We start from the raw sequence: 14779 nt of genomic DNA, 5'->3' as shown, positions 1-14779 counted from the left end.
CGGTGATACACAACAAATCACAAACGGTCTGCATCACTTGTATGTGTGCGAAGGGGCTCCTGAACCGTTTTTGATAGAACATTATCACAGACGGTAATTGTTGGAAAACGTGTGCAATGGAGTCTTGCATGGCAGACGGGTTACGCGGAAAACTCGTGTGCGATGGGGCACAAATCGCACACAGTTCATATGTTGGCCCGTGTGCCTTACATACTATTTTCCAAACGGTTCATTACGACACACCGTATGGTTTCACTACATCATTAGAAACGTTTAATCACCGATCCCACACGTGCGAAAGAATTTAGTGTGTGCTGCATCGCACATGATTACATTTTGAAAGGCCTCTGGATCATTGCTCCATATCCCCGACGGTTTCTGGGTCGTGTGGGAAGGACCCCCTATCGCCCACACTCACTTAGCGACGGTCCCAAATGCCGTCGCGGAAAGGGGTTAAAAACCATTTGTATAGCACCGACGCGTACCAGTGCCTCTGTGATATTCCTAGTTTCCTTGCCCTCTCCCTTCCGCATTTTCCTAAGAATTCTCCCAAAAAATGATGCTCCATGGACGTCGGTAATCAATCCAGGTGACCTAGACCATTTCCTCCGAGCCCTTGCAGCAAAAGTTTCTCATCCATGTCGCTACTCCGTTAAGGGAAGAACAAGTTCGTCCCGTCGACCACACATGAATTATTCTGCATCTCCTTTGAATCCATTCACCGAGTGCATCGCATCGATTCGTCAAGCTCACTAAGTACCTCTCTAATTAATTTTGGAGGCTCGTTCCTTGAAATGTTTCTCATCTATCTAACATCATGGTTTGGCCAACTTACTGTGTTGGGCATGCCGACGTACAAACGGATGCCATCTGATGGCATCGACATGTCCAGTAGTTTCCATTCCCTAGATGACTTCATACTCAATGTACCAAATGCTCCATATGACTGTAGTAAACCTTGTGGTGGAGTTAGATTGCTTGTTTGGTCAATCATGGTTTGGTATAGATTTAATATTGTAGTTTTTGGCGAAGATCCATGGGGACTTGTAGACCGGTGAAATTTTGGTTAATATGTTATGTATCATTTGCTCATCTCATGCATAGGAGTCAACTTGAATTATATCATAAATTCTAGGAGTTGCATGTGATTTACTAGATTTGTTCTAATGTCTATTTTAATTCTTAACAATAGTTTTACATGTTGTTTCATGTGGACAATTGTTGGTGCACTATGTATTTGTACGATATGCCTCTGTACAAGTATTTATGAATTATTCCCATGGATAGATTTATGGGATTTTATTCTAAGCTTTGCTTGATTATTTAATTATGAAATACTTCATGTTTGATTATTTTTAACTTTAGTAGTATGCATATATCTTAGTTATGGTCTCTAGAATCATTCTCAAATATGTTGCATGTGTGCTCTATATATTGAGGTAATGTCATTCTCTAGGTTGTTGTTTATCCAAACTCTATGTGCAATCTAGTTTTCTTCACTTCATGAACATGATACATTATATTGTATAGCCTATGTAGTTTAGTGATGTTTTAGATATTAAACTAAGCACTAGATTGAGCCATATTTGTTGCATGTATTGCATTTCTTAGCTAGTTGTTTGTTGGCCTGCAGGACACACATGGTGGTGTAGCACTTTCGTGGAAGTATCTCAATTAGTTATCATCCCAATGAAGGGCGGAGGAGAGTATTTATAAGTAGCATTTCTATCACACACACAAGTTGTCACAGTTCTTATGTGAAGAAACTGCCTGTGATATGGAAACACTGTTACTGTCCCAAGAGCAAATAAACCTGAGTGATAAATAAAACGGGTTGATAGCAACGAGAGTAATAACACTTGAAAGTAAAGAACATAAATAAAACAGAAAGTAGAGTTATGTTTCCTGCAATGGAGAGGTTAGGAATGGAGAGAGTTCAGTTCATGGTAAATATCAAGTGTGCCTGTGCAACAGTAATACAAGTTACCTTGTATCATGATTATAGTGTTTGATTTGTTTGTTCGGTAGGCGGATCACCTTAAGGTCATGGAACTCCTCCTCGCAGCATTATACTCCATTCTATGGTCCTGCTTCGCCTTTGCCACAAAGTGTTCATCTCCACAACTAAGTTCCTTGGACTGAAACTAGGCATTAAGTTTAATGGATCACCGTTATCTAATATTGTCTACGATCCTTATAGATGCATCCACCTGTCACGTCAGAGGTCGTAGATTTCCTAAATAATATGTGTTACATGTATAGGTCTTCAGATCATGTTGCCTGAAGCCTTAAATTGGACCACACGCATAGAGTTCATCACAATATAACAACTTACTAGACAGATCATAAGACTACAAGCACAAATGACGACATATAGATCAGGCACAAATGAATCTTAGCACTCACCTACATCTACCATGCTTACGGAGAACTAACCATGCGTCATAAGAGAATAACCAATAATCTTGATGAATAAACCAACGAAAACCATATCAATAACACTCGAAAGATCCACGATGAAATGAATGATCCAAATAGTTTTGTTCCCTAGATGAGTATGAATAGAGTTTACAGCTTGTTCAGACAACCTGGAATTCCTCTTACAATAGTAAAGGGTGAAATGAAGATGACTTAGAAGATCTTTGGTTCTCTTCTCTCTCTGTTCTGGTTGTGGTGGCGGCTAGGGTTCTCTCCTCCCCTTCTCTCCTTCACGAAAATGTCTTGTATATACGTGGTGGAGCTACTAGTGCCCCAGATGACCAACCATGCGAGTGTCTATGCTTGCATGGAAGACCATCTTTTGCTCTAGCTTGCCTAATGGTTTGGCCTTCAATATGGGAGTTGCTAATACATCTCCAACGTATCTATAATTTATGAAGTATTCATGCCATGTTAGCAATAATTTTATATGGGTTTGGTGCACTTTTATATGACTTCTATATGATTTTCATGGACTAACATATTAACCTAGTGCCCAGTGCCAGTTGTTGTTTTCTGCTTGTTTTTGGTTTTGCAGAAAATCCATACAAAACAAAGTCCAAACGTGAAAAAACTTTTTGACGATTTTTTTGGAACATAAGAGACCCCCGAAGCTTTGTGGGAGCATGAGAAGACCTACGAGGCGGTGACAAGGCAACCCGGCGCGCCCTGGGGGAGAGGTGGTCGTGTGTTGTTGCCTTATGGGCCCCTCGTAACTCCTTTTGGCGTGAAATCAATGCAGAAAATTCTTATAAATAGAGAAACCCCCAGAAATAAGCCTAGAACTTCGACTCCGCCACCACAAGCCTCTGTTCCAAAGAGATCCCATCTGGAGGCCTTTTTCGACACCCTGTCGGAGGGGGAGCTCATCACCAGAGCCCATCTTTATCATCCCGGCGGTCTCCATGACGAGGAGAGAGTAGTTCACCCTCGGGTCTAAGGGTATGTACCAGTAGCTATGTGTTTTATCTCTCTCTCTCTCATGTTCTTGATCTGGCATGATCTTTATGTAGCCATGGGCTTTGTTAATATAGTTGGATCATATAGTGTTCTTCCCTCTCTATTCTTGTTATGATGAATTGAGTCTTGCTCCGTGAGGTTTCGTTATGTTGGATTGAATATTGGATTTGAGATCACTTGATGCATGTCTTGCATGTGGATACTCTGGTGACAATGGGGTATTCTATTGAGTCACTTGATATATATATGTTATGGTAATCAACTTGTGGGTTTCTGTGTTGACATTGGGGTAATCTAAGCACATAGGTTGATACACGATTTTGTCATACTTTCTCTGATAGAAACTTTGGAGTGATTCCTTGTCGCGCGTTGAGGGATTGTTATATGATTCAATTATGTTAGCACTATTGAGATATTGCACTAGTGAAAGTATGAACCCTAGGCCTTGTTTCTAAGCATTGTAATACCGTTTGTGCTCACTTTTGTCGCTTGCTACCTTGCTGTTTTTATTTGTTCACATTACCAAAACCTATTTTTACTATCCATAGTACACTTGTATCACTATCTCTTCGCCGAACTAGTGCACCTATACAATTTACCATTGTATTGGGTATGTTGGGGGTCACAAGAGATTTCTTGTATTTGATTTCAGGGTAGTTTGAGAGAGACCATCTTCATCATACACCTCCTAGGGATTGATAAACCTTAGGTCATCCACTTGAGGGAAATTTTCTACTATCCTGCAAAACTCCGCGCTTAGAGGCTCAGCCGAGTCTACGAGAAGAAAAGTTGTGTAGTAGACATCAACCTATTTCTAGTGCAGGTCCCGAGCAGGTGAGTGCTTGAAGGTATATCTTTAGATCTTGAAATTAAAGCTATAAGTTTCTTGTTTATTCACTAGTTTGGTTTATAAAACAAAACTACAAAAAATGGAATTGAAGTTGCATCAAGTTCTTTATCTTTATGATATCTTTCTTGAAAATTGTGGATCGGAAAATTGTGCCAATGTGTTAGCAGAAGAATTCAATAAAATGTTTGGCATTAAATTCTTAAATGTTAAGCATGATTGCAATGCTATGAATATCCATAATACTAATGATGATTGTTCTAGTCATGATAAAAATGTTTCTTATAAGCATGTCAATTTTTGTGGAGTGCATAAACTTTGTGAAGGCATGCCTTATAGGGATGATATATTTTGTAAGAAGCATAAACATGACAAAACTTTAGGGTGGCTTAGAGGGATAGATGATTTTGCAAAGAAGTTTGTTATCTTAATTTCCAACGCATGCTTTTTCATGATTGAATCATGGCCCAATATTGTAATAACTTGATCACCCTTGCACTTTATAATGAACTTTTTTATTTTTGGGGTGTGAAAAATTGTAACATAAAAATACTAGGTTTGAAGCATTCATATGCACAAACCATGCTGAAGATACTTTGAAAGAAACCCATATGTTATGTGTGGTAAATTGCGATGAAATGTTTATATCGCTAATTATAGGAAGATGGGAAAGCCAATAGGATATAAAAGGAATACTAATGGAAGGGTAAAGGTTTCCAATTCCCTCCTATTGTTTCTCATGATGAATCGGGTGACGAGGAGGAGCTTCCTACCCAACCAATCTCTTCAACAAGAGGGTCGGAAAAATTGATTGAACCCACACGCAATGTGGTGAAGAAGAAGAATAAGAAAAGAAAGAGAAGCAAAGGTAAAAAGGTATCTGTCCCCAATAATGTTTCTCCTATTATTGTTGTGCCTCATGAGAATGAATTAAAAATAATTGTGGAAGATGATACACTTGATGATGATATTGTTTTTTGGTCCTATGGTGCAATGTCTGAAGGAACTATTGAGGATGATTTTGTTATGCCTATTACTTGTTGTGATAATTATGATTCAGAAGATAGTGACACTTCTTATAATCTTTAAAATCTTTTTGGCACCAACATGGAAAATTATGATGATATTAATTGTTATACTATTGGTGCTATTCATACTATTAATGATAAGAGTGATTATGCCAGTGATATGCAAGACCACAAGCTTGGAGATTTTATGTTTGATGAGAATGACATGTTTGAGAATTTATTTGCTGCAATTAATGTTTACCTTAAGTTTGTGGATGCTATGCTTAATGAAGATGATCTCTTTAGTCCCCCTACTTTTAATGATAAAATTTGTTATGATGATTGATGCCTCCTATTTATGACGATTGAAATAATTATGAAAGTGTGTTTGGAAGAGTGTCAACTTTAGATAATGATTATAATACTATTTTAGAGGGTGTTGAATCTTATTATAATGATTAAAGTGGATTTGGAGAGGTCATGACTTTATTTAGTAATGATTCCACTATCTCGAAAGAGGTTTCAGTTCATTATGACAAGGATAAAGTTGCTAGTTATGATGATTATTGTGATGATACTTATGTTATAAAAAGTAGTGATCATTATTGTCATAATTATGAATACCCTTTTACTGAATATTACTCTTTTAATGTGGAAATAATTTATAGTATTTGAGTTTCACAAGATACTCCCACTATCATGAATGAGAATAAATTTGCTTATGTGGAGACTAATAAAATTTCTATGCTTGTGGATCATGAAAAGAATGTTTTATGTGATAGCTATATTGTTGAATTCATTCATGATGCTACTGAATTTTTTTATGAGAGAGGAACATGTGCTTTTACATATCTCTAAAATATCAAGTTTCCTCTCTATGTGTTGAAAGTTTTGAAGTATTGCTTTTTTGCCTTCTTATGCTAGTTGATTCTTGATCCCATAAATTGTTTGCTCACAAAATCCCTATGCATAGGAACTGGGTTAGGCTTAAATGTGCTTGCCATGTGATTCATGATTCTCTCTTGCATTCTTATGTGAGAATCATTAAAATCATCATGCCTAGCTAAAAAGGCATTATAGAAAAGCGCTTGTTGGGAGGCAACCCAATATTTACCCCTACAATTTTTGTGTGATCACATGATTAAGCTACTGTAGTAATCATGTTTTATAGCTTTTGTTTCAATAATGTGCCAAGTAAAGCCTTTGGGATGATTTGGATGATAGTTGAATTGATTCTGTGTGAAAACAAAAACTTTTGCATGTAGTGCTGGAATTACTATAATTCATTGGGATGCGATAAAATTCAATTTTTTACAAATTTCCTACACTGTTATAAATTTTCAGAATTTTCAACTTACAGAAGTATGTGTTTTGTTCAGATGATTACAGACTATTATGTTTTTGACATATTCTGTTTTAAATGCACAGTTTGCTTGTTTTATAGTTTTGATGGCCTATATTGGTCAATATAAATTGTGAAAATGATAGTGTACAGTAAGCATTATGTAAGAAAAAATATGAATCTTGTATTGATAGTACCAAAGTGAATAATTTGCTCTTTATCATACTAACCTATCTCACGAGTTCCGTTAAGTTTTGTGTCATTGAAGTTTTCATGTTCTGGGTGAGACATTGATATGAGGAGAATAAGGAGTTGCAACACCCTAAGCTTGGGGATTCCCAAGGCACCCCAAGGTAATATTCAAGGAAGACTCAAGTGTCTAAGCTTGGGGATGCCCCAGAAGGCATTCCCTCTTTCGTCTTCAACATTATCGGTAACCTCACTTAGAGCTATATTTTTATTCGTCAGATGATATGAGTTTTGCTTGAAGCGTCATTTTATTTTGTTGAGATATTCTTGTTGTTATTAATAATCATGTTTGTACCTTTTATTTCAATAAAAGTGTCAATTATAGCGTTTACCATGCTTAGTTTGCAAGTCTACATGTTGCTGTTTGAAAACAGAAATCTTTCTGTTATGTCATGAATATTCTTGAATAGTGAGAACATTATAAATCTTGAAATTTTGAAAAAGTAAGATATAATTTTTTCTATAGTTTAGTAAATTTTCAGAATTTTTGGAGTTAAAGAAATATGACTTTTGCTTCATCCTTTACAGACTGTTCTGTTTAGACATATTGATGTTATGTTTGATGTGTTTGCTTATATTCTATTTGAGGATAGGAGTATTAAATATGCAGACATTTAGTGTGCAATGTTTAATTATAATTTTAGTAATTTGTTAAAGTAGAGAATGATAAGGTTTTGCATTGATTTATACTAACTTATCTCATGAGTTCTTGTTGAGTTTTGTGTTCATGAAGTTTTTAAGATTTAGGGAAACCCTGATATGAGATGAATTAAGGAGATACAACAGATCAAGCTTGGGGATGCCCAATGCATCCCAAGTTAATATTTCAAGAAGTCTCAAGCACCTAAGCTTGGGGATGCCCAATGCATCCCAAGTTAATATTTCAAGAAGTCTCAAGCACCTAAGCCTTGGGATGCCCCGGTAGGCATCCCACCTTTCTTCATCAGCAACTATCGGTTAATCTCGGTTAAGCCTTAGTTTTTATTTGTTCACATGATATGTTGTATTCTTGGAGTGTAATTTTATTTAGTTTTGTTTGCTGTTTGAATAAAAAAATGGTTCTGAAATTTTAATTTGAGAGAGTCCTTACATAGCTACTTAATTTTTTGACTACTCATTGATCTTCACTTATATCTTTTAGAGTAGTTTGTCATTTAGTCTTGTGCTTCATTTATATCCTAATAGTGAATTGTTGAATGAATTGAATATCATAAATCTAAAAGTATATATGCTTCATTGCTTGTCCCTTGGATAGTAATGATTTTTTTGAGGGGTTGATAGTAATGGTTTCACATATAAGAAGTATGGGTGGTAAAATTTATTGAAAGTAAACAAACACAACATTGGTCACTTGAACAATTCATGAAAGAATACTGAAGGAAGAGAGATTTCATATATAAATATATTATCTTGGACATCTTCGATGATTGTGAGCCCCCATTAATTACACTCGGGGCGGGTCAGGGACGCAATTGCATGACATTCTTTGGGCCATCCATGATGTAAAAAATCGTGGTAGAAGGAAAATGTCGGGGAGTTCCCGGTTACGGTGAGTGGTCGGGGCCGAGCGATGTAGTGTGGTTTTGCGCGTTTCTCTCATACGCGCGTGTGTGCGAGGCATTCACTAACTGGACCTGAGCAAGGCTTTCGCTTACTGAACCCGAGCGATATCACTAGCTATGTACCACTAGTGGAAAAATGGCTAGCCACAACTTTCGTTGGTGACGCGTCATTTTCCGTCAACGCCAGCACTATTTTTTTAAAATAGTGCTGGCTCGGTATAATTAGGATGTCAGCTTTACATGTTTAGTGCCGGCGTTGCTTTTTCTAAACACGCCACAAATCTGTTGGCCCGTATGTACTCACTATTTGGAATAAAGTGGTGGCGTTGGATTTCTATGCATGCCATATGTACTCCACTCCCACGTCCTCCGTCCACAGACACGCCACATGAGATCCATTGGGATTCATGTAGTTGATTTAGGGGATTGCTTTAGTTTGTGTAGAAATATTAGTATATAATATGGATTGCTTTGTGTGATGTAGAATCCAGAGTTAATTGCATGGATTGCTTTGTGTAGAAATTTTAGTGATAATCAGATTGCTATTGTGTAGAATCCGATTTTTATAATGCATTTTGATTAGAAATATTTTGAGTGTCTAAATTATTAGGAATAAATAAAATGAACTCCTATAAATTACTAGTGTAGAATTTGTTTATTTGTGTCTCCCTCCGTAGATTTTGTTTATTTGTGTATACAATTACTAGTGTAGAACTATATACTTAGTTTTCAATATGTTTTTCAGTATGTTTTGTAAACTGAACTCCAATTATGTTTAGTAAAAATTGATTTACTAGTGTACAAACTAATTATATACTTAGTTTCAATTATATTTTTTGTAGAATGGCGCAGCCGCCACCATGTCCAGTGTGCAAGTCAAGGTGCACAATCAGCCTTACAAGTGGCATGCTATTTGGCATCTACTTCCAACCGTGTTTTGTTCCTACAGCGGTAACACATTATATGAACCTTCTAACAGTTAGTTCTTTTGTTTTTGTTGCTATTTCCAGTAATGCAATGTGTTTGTTTTTTCTTACACAGATCGTCCCTTGCAATGTGACATTTGAGTTCAATGAGCTCATTACCGAAAACACTGTGATCTTCAACGCTCCTTGGGGGGCCCTACACTATGCAGGTCCACAAGGGACGAAGATATCCTAGATTGGAGGAGATGAATGGGATCGTTTCATCGCCCAAATGCATCTCACTGGGGGTGAACTGGTCAGCTTCTCCTTCAGAAGACAAACTCCAAGGCTGGCTGTTATCTACCTCAACTTGGAGGATGAAGATGATGAGGACCCACTTGATGAATCCCTCTATGCCCAAGGAATCAGGCTGAGCGAGAACTAATCGGGCAACCTCATGTACATACTTCCTCCACGCGATGACTACGTCGGGATGCCATTCGTGACCCGCCTGACAAGGACAAATCTTAACCGCCATGTCATGGCATGTTACTTGGTGTGGAAATTTGATAAGCTTAATTAGTAATGTTGTGATATGCTTAGTGTAGAATTTGATGATATCCTTAGTGTGTAGTAATGTGATATGCTTAGTGTAGTAATGTGTGACACCCTGGATTTTGCCCATTTTTCTTTTTCTTGGATTTATTGAATATTTGATTTGTATTTGGATTTTTAGCCAATTCTTTTGGACTTGCCGCCTGGAAATTCTTTTCATTTTCTTCAAAGTGGGATTCAATCATCACTAAACCCTCTCTTGACCTCATCCCTCCTAAAATAATGCCATGGAATAATTTCATTTAATGCCATAATATTCATTTTCATTCTGAAACCGAATGTTTCCTCAATCTGCTATGAAGCAACCCTCATTTTTCTTGCCTAAAAAATTCCTAATAAATTCCAAAATATTCCCTGGATCATGCCTCACCTTCCCGTGCAAAAATATGCCATGGTCATTTGGAGAATTTCAGCTAAAGAAAATATTTTTGCTTCTAGACAGAAATGTCACTTTGTGAAACAAGTGTAGTTTTACCAGATCCATTTGGGCTGAAATTTTTACCACATGACTACCTTCCTACCAGAAGCTTCACCACCAAGTTTACCTCTTTAACTCCCAGTAATTTTCTCTCTAGTCCCATCACAAGTTCCTCTCCAGAAACTTATCTGCTTGCTCAAGTCATATCCAATGGCCTAGGTGTCGAGCCAACACTGGTACAACGAGCTGCTATACAAACGGTTTTTAACCCTTTCCACGACGGCATTTTAAACCATCGCCTTGCTAGCGTGGGCGATAGGGGGTCCTTCCCACACGACCCAGAAACCGTCGGGGATAGGCAGTAGGAATGCATAGTTTTGCATAACTAAGCGTATGCGATGTGGGCATCTATCCCAAGCACGAGTCTTCGGACAACTGTTTGTGATATCTCGAATATCCCAAACGCTCAATCCTTCCTACTCGTTCATGCTTGCATTACCATCGCAGTCGGTATTCTGTGGTGCTACATTTACGATGCGCGCCCCAACACAAACAATTCATGATTCTAGAACATGTATGATAAGCAGACAATCACACACATTCACTACTCCTGAACCGTATGCGATAACTACTTATGAAGATTAGCTAATCGTCGTACGAGTATCGGATAGGATTACGAAACGTCGAACCATCATAACAGTGTCGTACAGGATAGCTATCGCACACGCTATTCTGTGGTGCAACGTCATGATGCGTAACACATCAGAAACAGTTCATGATTGTAAAGTGTGTACGATAAGGCGACTATCACAAACATTTAATTTGCTTAAACTGTTTGTGATATTATCTGACATCACACACACGCTTTGCAAACGACAACTATGTGCATGCTCGCACATGTTTCCTCTCTGTGAACCGTGTCGGATAATGGTGTATATCACACACGTTTGTGTTTTGCCGACCATGTGCCCGTTACGACCTGCAGGGCACCCTAATTTCGTTGCTGCTATTTAAAATTGTACCGGATTTGAATTCGAAAGTAGGCTATAGCTTTATTCATATCCATCAGGTTGAAACAACCAATGCATTATTCAATTCACAGTTACATATGTTCAAGAATTACATAAGCACCAAATAAAGAATGATGAACCACAATTGTATACTTGTACTATTAAAGACGGTAAAGAAAGAGGCGAAAGACATTCTGGTTGCTGAACAAGGCGGAGTGGAATGCCCATATTGTGCCCTCCTCCATGCAGAAGGCACGCACGACTCTAGTCCAACCTCTTGTGATGGTTGACTGCCCATCCTTCACTGTCTTCATGAGGACAGCTAGATAGTCATCGTGTTCTGGTAGAAATACTTTAACCTTTGCATGCCCACCAATCATGTAGTTTGAGAGGCAATCTTGAGTAAACTGCTTTGGGAACCACTGCAAAGGAAAAAGATTCAGACATTGTCATCTAACACAAATCATTATGGGCAGTAAAAAGAAGGCTGCAGAGTTCTTACTTACCATCCTGCAGTTCACTGTTGTCTTGGATAAAGTTTAAACAAACAGTTTAATTGCCATCTTTTAACCCATTTTACTAACAATATTATCAGTTTCCTCACTTGATGCGGGTTCATCAATATCTCATTGCCCCATACGCAGAAAGGGTCGAAGCGCGGATCTTTACCAATGACATATGTACCTAAAAGCACCAAGTTAATATTAGAAGCTAAATAGCAATTGCACAATGATGTAGTACAACACTCCCGCCGTCCCATTATATAATATCTTATAACATCCAATATACTCACATATAGTATGAATTAACATCTTATATTATGGGGCAGAGGGAGTTTATTACATTTTACAAATATCAGTGGATTAACTGCAGTTAACTGCTGCTGTGTTGTTGTTGTTGTTGCTGCTGCTCTTCTATGTATATCTAGACATCATCATAACATTACGGTAACACTCTTCGTTGTTGCTATGTAGCCTAGGATTGCATATTTAGACATTCAGTACAACACATGTTGCTATGTAGCCTCAGATATATTAGGTATGGCCCTAGTTAACCTACCGATAAATGGGTTACAAATATATTAAGTTAAAAGTACGATTCACCGATTAATCCGTAATCAGTCCCCGGCCTATATGGTACCAGCTACCGATATCCTGAACAGTGAGTATATATAAGCCATGGGATGAAACTAACCTCGATAGAAAATAGTAGTCGTTCCCAAAATTAGCACAACAGGCTAAACATCAACCAAAAAATATCCATGGTAGAAAACATAATGTCTAAATGATAGCTTCAGTGTGCAGGTTTAAGCACGCTAGTTAACCATAACAAGAAGTGGAAAGTTGTGTTAACTGCAACAGGCCTAACATTTTAAAAAAGCAAATATAGTTATTCAAACTGGTATTGTGCCGGTCTAAGTACACTGGTTATTGTTAAATAAAAATGGAAAGGCGTCTTAACTACAACATGCTTATCGATACTGTTGAAACCGGTATTGATGAAATTGTACTGCACAGTAAATAGTTGCACATATATAGAGCATCACTTTCTGAACAACTGAAATAAACAAGGCATACTACAAACAACCAAAGATAGCATTTGAAACTGGACATATGCTAACTACAAACAACCGAATAACAAAAAAACATTAAAAGAGGCATATGCTAGCTATAACAGGCTTAACAGCAAGCAAATATATTCATTCCTATTGGTATGTTTGAAACTGGTATTGATGAAAATGTACTACACAGTAAATAGTTGCACATATAGAGCATCACATAGTGAACAACTGAAATAAACAAGGCAAATTGCAAACAACCAAATATAGCAATTAAAATTGGACATATTCTCACTACACTACAAAAGGAACTTGACAAAACAAATAATGGTTTCCCTCCTGTGAAGAGGCACGACAAAACAAACCATGGGTTTCCTCACTTTTCACAGATGGGCTCGTTCCCATGGGAAGAGCACGGACACTGGGTGCGCTCCATCTTGTCGCAGATGGGCTCCTTCCCCTTGGAAGAGCACGGCTGTAGGGTGCCCTCCCTGATGTCGCAGATGGGCTCTTTTCCCTCGTAAGAGTCGGAGAGGGTGCCCTCCTCGTGGTCGCCTCGATGAGGTGTGACTTGGCAGCTGTGGATCCCAAGCTAGCATCGCAGAACATGTCCTTCAAAAATGACAAAGGGGCTCGATGGAGATGTAGGATGGCAAATTCTTGACACCGAGCCAAAGGAGATTAGCGACGGGACCATGGATGAGATCGACGGCGGTTGAACCCGAGGGGTTGGGGGTGGGCCACTTAACCAGTGACATAGCCCGCGTCAGGCCATCGCTGTCGACGACCTCGATGTCGTAGCCGGCGTCCGCGCCATACCAACATACTCTAGCCTGCTGATTTAGAGCCTGTGGCCAGTAATGGTTGTCAGCTTTCTCGGCTGCCACCTCGGCGACGTCGGGCGAAGAAGCCGCGATACACCTCTTTTGGGCCAGCCGCTCCTTGAGCTCCACGGGAAGCATAGTCGGGCTTAGGATGTGATGCTCTGGAGTGGGGGTGGGGATGGGGATCTATGGGAAAGGGGGCGTTTGGCAGGCGTCATCTAGGAAACTCAGGGTGGCTAGCACTGATGCGCGTTGGTCCTAAACAAACGGTTTTTTACCCCTTTCCGTGACGGCATTCGGAACCGTTGTCAAGTGAGTGTGGGCGATAGGGGGTCCTTCCCACACGACCCAGAAACCGTCGGGGATATGCCGTCCTGGCACACACGCTCGGCAAAATGAGGTCATGTGCGACCGACGAAAACTCAAATACAGAAATACGTACAGTAGTGCTAAAAAATACAATTATACAGGCGAAATCATTTCTGGTCGTAAGTACATCCCATACTGTGACGCCCGGATAATTAAGCTACAGTGAACCTCAGCTAATGATGCCACGCCACCTCGGTTACTGTTGATAAACTCGCGTCGATTCGAAACTGATTCAAATTCAAATTCAAAATCAAGTCAAACGATAAAGCTTTTCAAATATTAAAACTAAATTGTTCAGGTTGTGCCAAATAATGCATAGGTAATTATGGCAGAGAAACCACACTTTTATAAAAATGTCTCAATACTCTAAAATGAGTAAAATAGTAGCAAAAACAATTATTTAAATGCTTTTAAAATGATAAACAATTACAAACTATTATATTTAGGTGCCAAGTTAATTGTGGCAGTGGTATAATTACTATTACTAATTTAGGGATCATTTTGTACTTTACAAAACTAAAATACAATGAGGAACAAAATAAAACAGAAAAGAAATAAAATACATAAAAGAAAAGAAAACTAAATACAAAAAAGGCCCCCTGGCCAACTAGGCCAACGGCCCAGCCGGCCAGCTC

The sequence above is a fragment of the Aegilops tauschii genome, chromosome 2, assembly GCF_002575655.3.
Source record: "Aegilops tauschii subsp. strangulata cultivar AL8/78 chromosome 2, Aet v6.0, whole genome shotgun sequence".
Classification (NCBI taxonomy): domain Eukaryota; kingdom Viridiplantae; phylum Streptophyta; class Magnoliopsida; order Poales; family Poaceae; genus Aegilops; species Aegilops tauschii.
This window is presented reverse-complemented; position numbering follows the sequence as displayed.